The sequence below is a fragment of the Bacillus rossius genome, chromosome 14 (genome assembly GCF_032445375.1).
Source record: "Bacillus rossius redtenbacheri isolate Brsri chromosome 14, Brsri_v3, whole genome shotgun sequence".
NCBI classification, from domain to species: domain Eukaryota; kingdom Metazoa; phylum Arthropoda; class Insecta; order Phasmatodea; family Bacillidae; genus Bacillus; species Bacillus rossius.
Window position 1 is genome coordinate 22,823,320 of NC_086341.1, and position 17,284 is coordinate 22,840,603.

Here is a 17,284-nt window from a genome sequence, read left to right on the forward strand (position 1 = left end):
ATGTTGCCGAATTTAACTTTTGCGTCGCGCGCTCCAACTTGCTAATAAAGATTGTGGAATGAAAAGGAGGAAGGGGTGTGGGGGAAGGGGTGTTATGAAGGGGTGGGCGGGGGGTGGTGGTAGCAGGGAAGGAGCCGGTGTAATTAGCACGTACACACGGGAGGAAAGAGGAAAGGTGTCTGTGAGAGCAGCAGAGGGGGAGAGGTGTCGGCAGAACCCCAGGGAATATGACAGTATGGCGACAGAGGCTGGGTGCCTTCTGCCAAATTGTTTCAGTAATTTCGTCAAGCGAATTCGTCAGGGACGGGGGAAGTGTGAAACAGCCCGGGGGGTTGGGAAGGGGGGGAAGGAGGTGGAATGATTTCCCCGGTACGTCATTAGGACTTCTTGTGTTTGTCGCTACGTCTCCTTCTCATCCTGGTAACAAACCCATTGTTGCCGCGTTTCTCATCTTGCCTCTTAGGGGCGTCTTATGACGCTATCAACGACACCTTAGCAGAATCCATGGAATATAAATTGTCACGTAAATTTACATATATTTGTACATTGTACTATTTCATACAAAATAGTTTTAGTAGTATTACTCGCCTTATATTCTTGCCCGGAAATTTATGCTTTGTGTTGTTCCAGAATCTGCAACAATTAAAATTATTCGTAAACTATTCCCTGAATAGCTTCCTAGTATTAACTGGGCACATTAATCAGCACAATTACACAATAAAAGTCCAATGATTAAATAATCAAATATCTTTTCCATGGTTTAAAAATATTACGCTTGAATTGAAAATATTTTTAAATATAAAATTATGGGCCAATTTTCATAAGAAATACTGAATGTTATCTGGAAAAACCCTATTTAATATATGCAAAATAACTTTAACCACGTGTTGTATAAAAGTTACAATATCTTTCTTATTACAAGCTTTTTCTTGGCAACTAGTTTCCAAAGAAATTTTTGTTTATAAAATTACAGAATTTTTTTTCTGCATACGCAGCTTTAAAAACACATATGTTGCATACGATGCGCCTATTTAAATAACCCATGGTACGGAGACCAAATTACAATTAAAATGTCAAGGAAAAGATTGCTTTAAAATTACATTTCTGCAGTACCCCGCACATCCAAAGCGAAGGAGTAAGTCAATTTAGTATAATTTTTTCCCTTTTTTATATAAAAATGTTTTATCATAAAAATTTATATTTTTTTCATAATTAAGCTTAGATAATAGCCATGTGGAATAACGTAGCTTTATGAATGCATAATTATTTTCTAAATTAGTCCTGTAGTTTGATGTACTCACCCATTACTAACAAATTAAATGTATTTATAGAATATTAATTTAGAATTACCTTAAAATGCTTTAAGCAATTTAGTATAATACTTTTAAACACAGTTTTAATACGTTTTCTAACGTTAATTGACATAAGCTGAATTTGGCCGAATTACCCTATAAAAAACACTTATAACAGTGTAACTAGTTTAAATGCAAATTAAAAAAGCAATAACGAGTTTGATATTGCATCTAGTTGCGAAGTCATGCAGAGCGACCAAAACTTTACTAGACAAGAAATTGGAGAAGGATTTGCCGTGGCATATAATTAAAACAGTCAACATTTTGCCAGGTAGGGGAGATTTTAAGGTACCCAAAAAAATAAACTAAAACAAAAATGACCGGATATGGATTCACACACTTGACCATTGTGTAACAGTTGCACCAGCTATTTTTTTCTTAACATTTAACTTGCCAAAGAGACAATTGCTTCCGCTTTAAATCTATATTAACACTGATATTGATAGCCATTTTTTTAGTTTGACATTTTCATATTCCTAAACATATATATTTTGTGATGTACTTAGACCACACTAATTCCCGTGCCTCATCCAAGAGTCGAACCCAGAACCTCTCGCACTGAAAGCAGTAAACGGCTAGATCTATAATAAAATTTAATATTATGTATTTATTTATATGAATTTCATCCTTTTGCGAAAATAAGAAAAGAACACACATTTTTGGTTGTTCAACCCGTGAAAAGCCGGAGGTCAGCTGGCACCATGGACCCCCTCCCCCTTGCCCGTGAAAACAGTTCGCCGCGGGCCACCTTCGTTAAGACATAACTCCCTCGGCCCCGCCTCCCACCGGATGAAATTAGTTTGTAACTGGCGGGATAATGCTATGTTATTTCAGGAGTGGGAGGGGCACCGCGCTTGTTAACGCGGCGTTGCCGAGGTGTGAACATGCCCTTCTCCAGGGCGGAAAGTAGGAGGGAGGGGGAAGGTGTGGAAAGTTATGGGAGGGAGGGGGTGCTAGGGGGTTTACCAACACCCGCCCACTTCCCCTCAACCAACCTACCAACACCTTCACCCCTTCCACAAAGGCGACTGCTAATAGCATCCCGATTTGCATGTTGGCGCGGGTCTTAAGCGCGTTGCATCTCTTTCCCGCCTAACCCCCCTCCCCCATCACTACTCTTCTTTACTTTCCTGGGGCCTGCGCGACCTTCCACGGTGATAAACTGTGGGCCCCTTATCAGCAAGCATATCATCAGGAGAGCCTTAGCTTTCCACCAGTTTTCGCTCCCCGTCTTTCTCTTCCCTTCCTCCCTCTCTCTCTCTATTTCTCGCCCGAATTATCACCTCCACCTCTGACGGTACACCCCTGCTTCAACGGCGAGCCGGCCATCTTGGGTCACGTGAGCGGACGCAGACTTACCCCCTCCACACCCCTTTTCCGACGGCACGGAATAATAAACCACGGCCTTGCAGGGGCAACCGAAACATCATCGCCTGCTTGACCTCCGCCCGATATTGTCGTGATTCAGGCCCAGTAGGGACGCCAAGAGCACAAAGAAGTAACACGTAACAAATTCCAAGAAAAATCTATGTTCGCATATGAAACAAGCAAGATGCAAGACACCAAGCAACTTAAAAAGTAACGCTGTAAGAATAAAATTTATTAATATGGATATTTTTTTTTAAATTTCGAGTTCACAAAAAAAATTCAAATTCTTAGTAAACTGATCTAAAAGAGGCAAGTGCTTTTACTTTTCGGTAGCTTAGTAAGTATAAACTTGATTAATGTAATTAAAAGTATAATTTTAGCCTTCTACCTACTTTATTTCTGCATCCTTAAAAAGTTTTTGCAACTGCCTATTGCAAACATAGAAAGTGGAAAGCAGTGTTAAGTCGGCCCATGCTCAAGCTGCGTTTCTGTTTCTTAAGTAAATTATATTTGGGTATTCGAAACCGTCGTTATATAACATTTTGCCTCGGTCCAACGAACCATGTTTATATTTTTTTCATCACTTTTTTATTAATAGCTATTTAATAAATTTAAACTCGTTATCTCCCTAGCACTTATGGTTCTGCTACAAATATGTTCAACATATATTCACTAAGTGTAATGTCATGGGAAAAGGCGCTGCAAGTCTTCGTAATTAACTTCAAAGACAGGGTGCCTAGCAAAACCCGCACACAGAACTCATTTACCTTTAGCTGACTCCTTTTAAAACGTGTAAAATTCACGTTAGTATTCGCGTGTGAAACAACCAGTAATATTTAATGCTCTGCTTATTAACACCGACATTTATAATTCTCACAACTAAAGAACAAATAATTTCTTATTTAATTGAGTTGTTATAGAAACTCAATTATTTTTGATAGTTTTATTGACACTGGCAGATATGCGACCAATTCAGACTGTCTGAATGTAAATCCATGCCTTGACTGGGACAGGAACCCAGAACACCCCATCGTCAGAACGCTGCAGGGGTCAGATACAACAGCTCCCCGTCTTGAGCGTAGTAGATGGTGTAGAAAATAAAAATCATGGTAAAGTTACATCATCGGAAATATACCTCTGCCTGTGTGGTAATAAGACGAACACATCACAAAAAAAAAAAATCCAAAGCAGTCATGAGGACTGCTGAGAGAAGTGAAAACTTTAAACTATAAACAAACAGTTGTCTGAAGACATCTTTAACGTTTTCCACACAGAATCGAGGATATAAAAAATATAAAAAATATATATTAAGAGAGAATAACAATATAATGTGCACAACATTTTTTCCTAAACTTTAAATGATATAATTAATAATAATAATAGAAGTAACTATTATTAATATTAATAATAGAGTTAAGAAAATATAAATATAATTTGAAATAAGAAATACTGACTTTGTAAAATATGATTGTGTAACATAAGAAAATATTTTATTATAAAAAATCAGAGACTTTTTCGGAATTTTTACGAAATCATATTATCACACATTACATTTGTTTTATCACGTTAGTAAAATAACTCCTAAATTACTATAAAATACGCATTGCATAGTATTTGTAGGTATTAAAAAAATAAATAATGATTTTCTTAATTTTTAGGTTGTATTGCTACAAATACTCCGTTTTCTTTGTTATTTAAACTATATCTATATGAGAATGTTAATATATTTTTAACTCACTTTTTAATGCACAATAATCGTATACTTAAGATTTAAAATTGAACAAAAACACAATTTGAACAGATACAGTGTTATCGTTAACACATCGCGTGATCATGTCGATGACGACTTACATGAATTTACTCCCTATCCAACCCTTCCTATAGAACTTTTCACTACAAAAAAATGATCGAATCTTCCAGTACTCGCCAGTGATGTGTAACATCTAACCTCGGTTACGAACAAATTCGCGTGTTCTCATGTTTCAAATACACCTACAATACGAAACAATAATTTGCTGAAATTTTTTTTACATTCATTAAAGTTTTGCACAAAATCTGACAGGATAAAATTTTAAAAACCGTTTCACAAATGAAAAAGGAAAATCCACTGACATTACTGATGCTAGATTATGAATTTCCTTTAAAAAATTGCATCATTATTTGAATTTTTTTTTGTGTGCACATTTTAAAATGATTATATTCTAGTGAAAATTACAGGTAGGATTTAATGAAATATGTTCAAAAATATTCAAAGCAATCGCTGGAAAAAAATTAAAAAGATTGGGACTTTTTGTGTTGCTGCCGTAAGTATTAACGTATGATTTGCGTACGTATTATCAAACACATTAAATCGGATTATTTTATACTTTGTTATCAATACTAATATTATAAATGCGAAAGTAACTCTGTCTGTCTGTATATATGTCTGTCTGTTTGTTACCTTTTCCCGGCTGAACGGCTGAACGGATCGTAATGAAATTTGGCAAGGAGATAGATTATATCCTGGGGATGAACATATGCTATCTTTTGTCTAAAAAAAAATCTTTAAACGGGTTGAAAAAATATATCTTAATTTTATGTAATGTGTGTCATAGATATACAAACTGTTAGTGTCATTCCTCTATGCCTGCCGTGCAATAGCTTTCAAGCCATTACGTTACGTTTTTCTAATGTAAGGAACTAAGTAGAGAGTAAGAAAAAAATAAATATCTTGACAGTTTGTAGTGTCGCCATATTTGTTTCAATTTTCAATACCGTTTTTGTATATTACAATTTAAACTGCAGAAAAAAATCATGTTTCATAAACACATAAATAGTGAGTGTGTGTCATTTCTCTATGTCCACAAGGTCTTGCCGCGTCAATTTCCTCCTTGGGGCTAACCCGTCCGCTTAATTAAATAAACAGCTTTTATCGTTGAATGATTTCATGATTTATTTCATGAAAATCTTCTCTCATATAAAGTAAGTTTTATATACATTCAATAGGTCTCTCTCTCTCTCTATCTCTCTCTCTCTGAAGATCAATCTATGAATCGTTACAAATTTATTTCCTTTATTTTTTTAGTTTGATTTGATACAATATGATTTCACTAAAAATCAAATTTCTACCCCTTCCTATTTTTATTTCCACATTACGAAGTTTTACTTCTTCCGGGCGGAGAGACTCCACAAAATATTTTTGCATGCAATTAAAAACTATTTTTTAATTATGCCAAAGAAGTATAACTTCTCATGCGCGTACCTAAGTACACGCACCCATTTTTTTTATTTAATTTCTTTTATATATATTTTTTCTCCCTACCTAGGGCACTCAAATTTCTTTTGAATTTCACGTGTATGTTTTCAATGTCATTCAAGTTGTACAATTTTTTTTTTGTCAAATTGGTCATTATTTATACTTTGTTTCATTTTGTAAACATACGTATTTGAGGTATTATGACAAATAAAAAAAATTAGTTACACTAACATTCTTAGGTTTTTTATTGTGTGGATAGTTTGAAGTTTAATATTATGTAGGTATATAAATTCTTAAACTTATAAATTTATTCGAAATTTATACATAGGTTGGTACGGCCTACTAATTTTTTATATTTGTATAGTTTGAAGTTTAATATTATGTATGTACGTAAATTCATAAACATAGAGTTATTTATTAATTAATTTAGAAAATTATTCATAGGTAGGTAATAAGTTTTTCTATTTGTCAATATTGTTATTATGGTAGATAGGAGTACCGTAAATGCCTACATTCTTATATTCCTTTATATCTCTTTAGATTTGGAGTGTTTCCGAGCCATTCGGGGTCCTCAACATCACCCCCCTTCCCCCCAGGTGGTTAAAGCCCCAAAATTGCGAAAGTTGATTTTTTTTTAAAAAATCTTTCTCTTTCCTTTTTAAGTGTTTTCGAGTCATTCAGAGTCCTCGAACCAACCCCCCCCCCCTCTAGGAAAAAGCCCCAAAATTTCGATAATTTTAGGAATTTCAAATATCAATTCTTTCGAGATGGAGTGCTTCGAAACATTCGAGGTCTTGAACCTCCACCCCCCCCCCCACCCTCCTTCCACAAAAGTGAATGCCACAAAATTTCGAAAAATTGGAGGAAATTGTATTAAAATTAAGTCATTACGAACAAAGTGTCCGGGGCATGGTGGAACTTTTACCCAAAGTCGACTTCCCACCCAATTTTGTGGGAGGGGGGGAATGCAATACCCCAAAATTTTGAAAAATTTCTTAAATTTAAGTAAACGTTTTTACTATTTGGAGTGTTTCCGAGCCATTCGGGGTCCTCAAACTACCCTCCCCCCACAAGGAGTCAAAGACCCAATAATAAAAAAAATTCCCAAAATTTCTAAAACCTATTCTCTTTCGATTTGGAGTGTTTACGAGCCATTCGGGGTCCTCAACATCATCCCCCCCCTCACAGGGGTCAAAGCCCCAAAATTTAGAACATTTAAAAAATCATTCTCTTTCGGTTTTAAGTGTTTCCCTGCCATTCAGGGTCCTCAAAATAACCCCTCTCCCTCTAGGGACAAAGCCCCAAAATCTCGAAAATTTCAGAAATTTAAATATCATTTCTTTTGAGATGGAGTGTTCCGAACCATTCGAGGTCCTGAACCTCCACCTAAACCTCTCAAAAGATAAAGCCACAAAATTTTGAAAAATTGGAGGAAATTGTATTAAAAATAAGTCATTACGAACTAAAGTGTCCGGGGGATGGCGGAACGTTTACCCAAAGACGTCTTCTCCAACAAATTTGTGGTAAGGGGATTGGGGGAAAGCAAAACCCCAAAATTTCAAATATTTCATATATTTAAGAATACATTTTTTACTATTTGGAGTGTTTCCAAGCCATTCGGGGTCCTCAGACTACCCTCCCCCCACAAGGAGTCAAAGACCCAATAATTAAAAATATTTCCCAAAATTTCCAAAAACCTATTCTCTTTCGATTTGGAGTGTTTACGAGCCATTCGGGGTCCTCAACAACACACCCACCCCCCTCAGGGGTCAAAACCCCAAAATTTAAAAAAATTCAAATATCATTCTCTTTCGATTTTTATAGTTTCCCAGCCATTCAGGGTCCTCAAAATCACCACTCCTCCTCTGGGGACAAAGCCCCAAAATTTCGAAAATTTCAGGAATTTCAAATATAATTTCTTTCGAGATGGAGTGTTCCAAACCATTCGAGGTCCTGAACACCCACTTTCCGCAAAAGTGAAAGCCCTAAAATTACGAAATATAAGAATATATATAATTGGATGTTGGCATGTATGACGTCGATAAACTCGTACACCGTTTGACCGATCGCCATGAAATTTGGCACATCGAAGTGTTTTTATCATTAAGAAGGTTTTTATGCTATCCATTTTTTTTGTAACTCGCCGCTAGATGGCGCTGTAGCGCATCAACTTCTAAACCTTTCAACCGATCGCCCTGGGTAAACAGAAAATCATAGGTCACAGATACACAAACAGTAATTATGTGTAATTTCTTAATGTGCAACACACTGGACATATCGCTATCCATTTTACTGTAACTCGCGGACAATATATCACCCGGTGTTCAGCCCGGGCAAAGATGGGTACTGCAGATTGTCTTCTATAAAGACAAAATAACCTGACGAATAATACTTTATGCTCCAAAAGTAAAATTTAACAGCCTGTGTGAGTTGTTTGGTTATTAAGATTTTGTGTATTTCCGAATTATAAAAGCTAAAAAATAAAAAAGTGATTCCCTTACAGACACGTTGAATATTTTTTCCAGTCTTGTTTCCACTCTAACGTCTACTAACGTCAAAGCGTTTACGCCCTTTTATATTTACTTTGTAAGTGTGGCGCCAATCAGTAATTTCAACTCTTGTCACCGCAACAAAGTAAAAAGTGATAACCGCTTGTCAAGTGAGCACTGAAGGTAAACATTTATCGTCACGCACGAAGTAAATGTCATACATTCGGTAATGATAAAAGTGGGTCTGATGAATAATTTCAAAAGTGATATGAAATTCTAGAACAAATTTTTTAATTTAATTTTTTACTCACACAACCGTCTGTTGTATTCCGAATCATTGACAACGAATTTAATTATTACAAACGTTACAAGTGCAAAGAACAAACAAAGTTTTTTGCACTTGAATTTCAGTTACATTTTCCAATGTTTATTTCTCCAAGTTAATTTAACTTTCTTGAAACCTCATCAGCTTTAAGTTCAGTATACAGAATGTGCATAAAATAATGTTTCAGGTTCAATGGTATATTATAATAGTTTAACTAAGGCTATTTACCACAAATCATACATCAAATTGAATGTATACTAACATAGTTATTCTTAACAAATGTTCAATATGTGCACCTTTAGTTATACGGCAAACATCCAACTTTCATGTCCTATTCTTTCCATACTTTGGCTAACACGTCCGGGTTAACGGAAGCACTAGCCTCTTCAAGTTTGTGTCTCAACTCTGGTAATCATTAGGTAGTGGCGGAACGTAGACACTATCTTTCATAAAGCCCCAAAGGAAAATATAGCATGGCGTTATGTCAGGTGAACGCGGAGGCTAGCGGATGTTTTTGCCACACCTGGGGATTACAATTAAACTTTAAACGAAACGCACGTTAAACTGAAATTACAGATTCACACTCGGTAAATTGCAGAACACAAAACGCCATACGCTCAGGAGCTACCATTTAGCGCAGGTGGCCCTGCAAGCGAGAAAACAACAAAGCAGTACTCGCGCATGACGCTTACGTGAAACTGTTTGAGTTACTCATTAACCTTGAACCAAAACTCTAAAACGCTTACAGATTATACTATTAAAATGTATTACTGGTACATAACTTTATGGGCATACTGTAGTTATCAGGGGACAAGGATTTTTAGGAGTCAGATCATCCGCTATCAACCCATGCGATCCGAGGTTCGATATCCGGTGTGATCAGAGTGGGATTTTTTTTTCAAAGGTGGGGAGACTTGGCAGAATTATTTTCCCCGAGGTACAGACGTTTCTTACCAGCACATGCATTCGGCGTTCACACGGAAATGTCCGTTCATTGATTAAATTAATTAAGACAAAGTTTGAAAGACAAATATTTGATGAAATTACGTTAACGTATTTAGTAAAGATAAGATCAATATCGGTTTTGATTTACGGCACTTGATAGACGTAATTTTATGAATGGAACGGAGGTCTGTAAGCACGCTAATGAAAACTGTAGGGGATGGTGCGAACCAAGGTTCAAAAAGAAAAAGGAAAACTTTATTGTAATAACAGTTTAGTGAATTTCAACATTATGCATATAAAATTATATATTATATATATAATTATATATATTATATATAATTATATATATATAAATCCGTGTCTATAACCAAGCCCAAAGCCCCAGTTTTGTATTTTTATAAAATCTTTTTCGCTTTTATGGAGCCATTTCTTTTTATAGTTTAAAATTTCTCTCTGCAAATTGAATGATTCGATAGTTTACGTAGCTGCTCCGGTAACGAATTATAGCGGCGGGTGCGGAAACTACGTGTGATTCACGTCAAGAAATGTAGTTAAAAACATAATTCTCGTATTTTTTTCACGCTCGACATTATTTTAATGATTTCTACTCTAAATTTCGTGTACAAGTTTTCTATTATAAGTGCATTTGCAGTGTTATAATACATGAATTTGCTCGTTACTGGGGTTGGATGTTTGCACATTACTGACGAGCACTGAATGACTCGCTCACGTGTTTTTTTTTTTACTTCATATCACGCCCCTAGATTTTGATTTCTTAAAACTCCGTAGTAGTATTTACTTCTACAACACTCGTTCGTCTAAAAAGGTGCATTATTAAAACTTTTTTTTTTTTTAAATAAAGACACGCATACATAACTGACTATAAATGTTTCATAGTTTGATTTATTTCTTTATTTTATAAAATTGACTGATACTGTGTTCGTGTAGTTTTCTAAAAAAAATAATTTTATTTTATTTATTCTAAAACGATTTTACTCATTCAGGCATCATGCCAATGTATATTTAAAATCATAAAACATTTTATAACGAAAGAATAGGCATTCTACGTTTTCATTAGAAAATATTGAAACTATACAGGATTAGGATAAAATATGTTTATATTTTTTGTAAATATGGTATCCATTATAACATATTTAGAAAGAAGGTTAGAAAATTTATTTTGAGCTTTCCGTGCAAAAAACGGAGGTTATAAAATCACTAAAGTTTCCGACAATCAATATTTGGACACCTATTTTGAAGCTATCGCATAGGTTAAATTACAAGTTTATCCCAAGATAGGACGAAAAAGTTAAGAAAAGTATAAATTTAATGCCACTTTGAAGTTCCTAGGGAGGTTAATAGGTATGTGCAATGAATGATATGCTGTAGTCACAAATCCACGACAAACACGACACGACAAATCAGATCATTCATCGTACGTCGTTCCAGTACGACAGAGTTAATAGCGTTGGGTCACAATACCACGACAACATAAACACGGCCAACTCTTATTATGGCTTTGCGCAAGTATTTCCAAGCTTAATGCTTAAATAAAATGCATTATAGAATGCGCTAAAAAGATTGTAGGCCCTTTTATTTACTATAATTGACAGTTGAAGTGCATAACAATTTAACATTTAGTCGTCTATTGCACAAAGTGAGCTTAAGTATATTTTAGATAAAGACAAGCAAGCTACAGACATGTAGATAAGAGACAGATAATAATTTCACTGTTCGCTATGCTAAAATTTAAAAAAATAAATGCAATAAACAGTTGAAAGCAAACTAAAAATTTGAAAGTGTACCCAAACGTAACGAAATATTGTTTTTCGGCTTAAAAATTTATCAAGTAGGTAAATATTTTTGAAGTTTTATTCTGTAAGGCTTAAATTTTTTTTCCGTTGTGTGGCACGACATGAAATTAGAAATAGTATCTACTTCTTACAAGCCGTCGGGGTGAGTATTTTATCGTGTTGACTTCAAGGTAACCTTGTATTTCAGTGTCTACTGAGCGCGTTGGGCCTGTCGTGTCGTGTATGTCGTGGCATTGTGAATCCAGCAATTAAATTTAGTAAATTGACTTCATGAAGAAACGAAAAACTATTATGAATTTATTTTTTATCGGGATGGTTTTGGCTACAGGATAAAGAGTACGAAAGGAAGACGAAATGTTGGGCTAACAAAAGCAGAGGAAACATTGTTGATCCCGGACATGCGTTGAAAAGAGATTTATAAAATTAACAATGCTGGACTTCACAAGTCGTCACAGCTAGCGTAAGGATGTTAAAGCTACGGCCACACCGGGCGCTATGCTCTCTATGTTCGCGATGTTCGCTACACGAGTAAAATATGGCCAGCTGCAACTCAGGTGTCACTGGCTACGCAAAGATGCGTTCACTATGTTGACGACGTCGCCAGGTGTTTGGTTCTCGACTATTTTTCTAAAAGTCTCTGACTTCGCGCATGCGCAGGTAACAAAAAAAATAATAAATTGTGTTCGCGCGGAATTGTGTTGTACTTCTTCTACGTTTGCTTCTTATAAAGTTTAATTTCTCTTAGTATTTTGCTTTAAATTATCAAGTGATGGATATGTTAGTTAAAAGATTACAAAAATATCAATGTTAATGGAATAAATAGACGGAAGAATGTAGAAGGCAGGATATGTAGGACAATGCCTGGGATTTGATTCCAAGGGAGTGCTATCAAACTGAGTTGAATTTATCCTGGAATAATACATAAATTGGGTTTTGGTCCTCACAAACAACTGCTTCATCAAATGATGAAATTCTTCAAACTATTTGTTTTTATATTAACTTCATGAACTTATTCCTTTTTACGTTTACGTACTGTGAGAGCCAGCAGGATATTATCATCTTCGGAATCATCACTCGAATCCCACGGCATGCGTCTCTCTGACATTGCGAACTGGACTGATCTGTCTGACCACCTGGTGCAGCGAACATAGCGAACATATTCGTAAAACGCATTTAAATTAACTTTCTTATTTTAAAACGTTGAAAGAACTTAAACGGTTCCCATTGAAACTATTAAAAAAACTTCAAATCTTTAAATCATGTGGAAAATATCGTCATCATCACAGTGCATGCTGATGAAACATGCGAACATAGCTAAGCTTTCTGTGTGGCCTCGGCATTAGGCTTCCCAATAATAAAACGTGTTCTGTAAAATATTAGGAAATTTGTAAATTTTCAGATTCATTCTTTTCAAATATGTTGTCAAATTATTTTTTTTTCTATGAGCTATTCCTATTGAATATTTATCACCACAATAAAGAATTTTGGAAACTGTTTTCCGTACATGTTTTTCTCGTAAAAAGTACAAATAATTCCTCCATGCTGTATAATTTGATCCGAAGGCAAATATATAATTAAAAATGAATGTGACTCAATTTCAGTTTTACTTATTTAAATGAATCATCTATTCATCTGCAATTTATACAACATAATTTTCCACTGATTTTTCACTGATTTTGCAGTAAACTTTACAAACCCACTCACTGATCCCACGTGTAGCTCAGTTATATTTAAGATACCAGAAGTTTTTAACTCAAATTTATTGAATATCATTTTACTAACTGAAAAAATTTATTTTCATTCATAAAATAAACAACCTAAGATTTTCCTGGTATTGGAAAAACGGAGATAAACATTATCTGAACTTTATACTTTTGGAAGATTCGGTAGGCTCTTTACACTAGGGTAAATCAAGTGGAAATAAATTAGTTAAAAATAGTTTTGATATCTTTCCACATACTTGGTGTCATCAGCATGCGCTGTGATGATGCCGATATTTCCCACATGATTTTAAGATATGAAGTTTTTTTAATAGTTTCAATGAGAAACTTTCAAGTGCTTTCAAACGTTTTAAAATAAGAAAGGTAAATCTCAATGATTTTTACGAATACCATGTTAAATGCAGAGGTTAAAAATATGAAAGTACCCATCCTTAATTCACAGCATAATTTTATTGTTTATACGCACGTACTATTTAACTCATTTAACACTTTTTTTAACTAATATTATCAAAATAAATGTCAGTGAACTTCTTCACTAAGCATTAAAAATGGTTTAACCCATATTTACAAGATGTGAAACGCTTAGCACCCATCATGCGGCCAAGACTAGTCAAAATTCGTGGGGGAATAAATGTTTCATACTCAGAGAACTGTGTGTTGACGTCACGGGATGAAAATGATGTGATTGTACCGTTGCACTAGGCTCCACCTGTTCTTTCGTGCACCTTCCGCTGCGGCCCATAGCTCATGGCTCTGTGGCTCATCAAGTTCTAAGGATGAGCCGCCCAATTTCGCACTAGTCTCACCATCGATGTTAACGCTCCTTTACCTTGTAGGTGCCTTAAACGTCTCATGACTACACTGTTAGAAATTAGAGTAAATTCTCGCACTATTCAATGAAGATTTCTCCACAGATTAACAAAAAATTTTGTCATGTGGTTCCAGATCAGTGGATATTTTTGAATCATTGTCATGTTTCAGCTTTAAGTTTTATGTTCCGTTTTTAACAGGGTGAAAAAAAAAACGCATAGGCTACGGAAGAAAAGAGTTCTTTCTGTAGACATTAACAAATGTTTGAGGAGTTCGTTAACACTACTAAGATATTTTTACCTGATCTCATGTTCTTAGGCAGTAAGCACAGAACCGGTAAATTTACAAAGATTCCTGGGTGGACAAATTTCACGAAGGGGTTATAAACGTGAATATTTTTTTCCTACTTTATAATAACTTTCCATTGATTTTTTACATACAGGCTTAAATACCAAGGATGGGAGATTGTTAATACTTAGGTATGTGTGGCATACTGTGCCGGAAATTAGGCATTTCGTCACCCTTTTTAATTTTTTTCTATAATTTTAAAACTTTTTTGTTTTTAATTTATCTGGTTGTTAATGGGGGTGATTTACTTTTGTTAGGCCGGTGTACGCCACGGATTTAAACTTTGTGCCAGTGGACCGAAGCCCCTTCCCAGGGGGGCCTATCTGATATTTTGCTGGCTAATGTGGACATGGTCAGCCGGGTTGAGATTTCTCCCGCCTGCAGTCACGTCCCGAGTTTGTTATTTTAATTCCCTGCATGACCAAAACTGCATCGAGCAGCTCCTGGGCTGCAAGCTGCTACCTTGTAGAGACCTGCTGAGAATAGCATGTCTCGTCACGAAGCAGTCTCCAGTGGAGCTGCGTTCCCACCGGAGTGGCATTTTCTGTGCCCCCCTTCCTCTCTCTCCACATCACTTTAGTTCTGAGAAATCCAGGAGCAGTGACCTGACATGAACTTAGCGAAGAGACCTAAAGAGACCTCCGCGAAACCTAGCGGCAGAAAAAAGCAACTTCACCCATGGTGGCCAGCGAGCTGAGACTACGCTCATGACACCTGGTGGCAAGTCAGCTCACCGCCTCAAGTAGTTCCCCCTTACGCCGCTAGAAAGCAGCGTCGCGGTGCCATAAGGCACTATGCTTTCTTCTCGCGGCCTGTAGAAGTCGATTGTTCGTTGCCTTCGTTTCGGTCCGGTAGAGAGCGCGCATGTCGTGTTCTTGTCACGCCCGTCTCGGACTCCTTCGGAGATTTTCGGCTTAGAACCGAACCTTCCCCTCTCCTCCCTAGGGCTTTAGCGCCTGTTTTAATTAGAAGTCTCGTCCGCCACCGCGGGCACTTAGTCCTCTGATCGCGGCTACTGTCCACGTCTTCTTGACGTCCTCTGCGCTAGGAGGTTTTTCGCGGGAATGGCGATTTTCGGTTGCACAAAAGATGTAGTCAGTTACTTCAGGGATGTGATCCCATTTGTACAGTAGCCAGGCAGAGGTAGTTTTTAGAAAAGTCATGCGTAGTTAAATTTTTTATTTATATTTATTCTAAAAATTCTGGTTTCCTTCGCGCATCCGTGAATTTTCGGTGCGGTCATCCTGATGTCGGCGCGAGACACCTCGCGAGCCCTGTTTCCACACCCTGTTTGGTGAGTTATCCGTTTTTTTTTTCTCTGTCTCCCCAAATTCCCGTTGTTGGCTTTCGCGCCAACTGTGTATGACTCTCTGGACGCAGGTCTAATTCGTTTTGAATTTGGGCTGTGTTTCAGACAGGGTCGAAGTTACGGAGAGAGAAATTGCCCCCGCATGATCTTCGGGACCTCCAGCTGATCCCCCCCCCCTTGTTAGAAGAGTTTGGCCCGCAGTCCGAGGTCATCCTGGAAAGACCCGGGTGATATGAGATATATATTTCTTTTTTCACTTAAATAGAAGGAACTAAAACAAAGATACCAGCGAGCAGTGCTTTAAGGACGTCATCCTCAAGAATCTGTAAAATCGAGTGTAACGCCCCTCGTGCCTCAAAGTTGAATTATTTTAAATTAATTAAAAAAGAGCCTTGGAAACTGCTGGGTAAGAAAAATTAGACAACTAAGTTATTGACCAGAGGTGGCACGAGGTGGAAAACAAGATAATTTGGAACTCCCTGACACAAGCAACTGGGGAGCTGGTGGATCTTTTAAGGGAACAAGGTATATCATAAATAAATTAACACTACACAAGTAGCTTGGTCTATAGGTTCCCTGTTTTATTATTAAGGAATTTTGTGTTCGTATTATTCAAACCTGACAATAAAAATCTTAGTAAATAACCAAGTTAAAGGGGGCGCCCCAGGATTAATTAAAACAATACATACTACACCTTAACAAAAAATTATTACATAATCACAAATTTAAAAATTGCACCAAATTTGAATGTCCCAACAATTACATCGATGATTAGTTTTATTGATTCTACATATTCTTGAGGAAAGCACTGTTCGCTGGTAGGCTATTAATTCGATTAATGTAGTTCGTAGCTAGAAAGTGGGGGGGATGTTGATTTCACATTACCACCCGGGTCTTCAAAAGATAACCTTGGGTCGCGGAAACATTTCTTCTGACGTGACCCGCAGTGGAGGTGCAGGACCACGAGCTGGGAGCAATTTGTCTCTCCAGCACTTCGACCCTGTCAGACAGGGAAGTTGACTTCTATTCACAGATGCGTCGCCAGCCAGGAACTGGATCCCGCGAATACGCGGCTGGGCGCGGTTGTTTTCTAATTTCAAAAAAAAAAAATTAAAAGACAAAAAAATAACTATTACATTTTATACTACGCAGACGGACTAAACTACTTGAAAAAGATTATAGGGATAGCATCCCTCATTTAGGTGACTACATAGTCGGTTGCGGCCGGATGGAAGTCTTGCAGAGTCTCGTCGACTCGCCGATAATCAAACGGTCCGTCTGCAGTCGCGGCGCGAAGTGTCCCGCGGAGAAAGGCGTCTCGTAATTAAAAGTAAAACTTGAATCAAAAGTGGAGGGGAGGACTGGGAGTCCGGACCGAAAGGTCCCGAAGTTCCCCGAGTGAGGGCCATAAAAAAAAACTCTGATTGAAGTCTCGAAGCTGGTAGCATTGCGTCGACTTTAGCGCTACCTGTTGGGGGCTGTCTGAAATAAAAAAAGAATCGACTCACCCAAGGCGTCTGCTTAAACCAAGGGTTAAAGGGCGCAGTCTAGTGCTACACTCTGGCGGC

At 36.9% G+C, this 17,284-nt stretch overlaps 1 protein-coding gene across 1 annotated transcript in view; it reads right to left on the reverse strand.

Moving 5' to 3' along the window:
• The window catches only part of LOC134538934 (probable cytochrome P450 6a13), a 28,393-nt gene extending 19,893 nt beyond the window's left edge, over positions 1 to 8,500 (reverse strand). Inside the window, exon 1 of the mRNA XM_063380550.1 lies at positions 8,457 to 8,500. The gene's annotated coding sequence lies outside the window, so the exon portion shown is untranslated. The remainder of the gene's footprint in view (positions 1 to 8,456) is intronic.
• Positions 8,501 to 17,284: the final 8,784 nt, after the last annotated feature.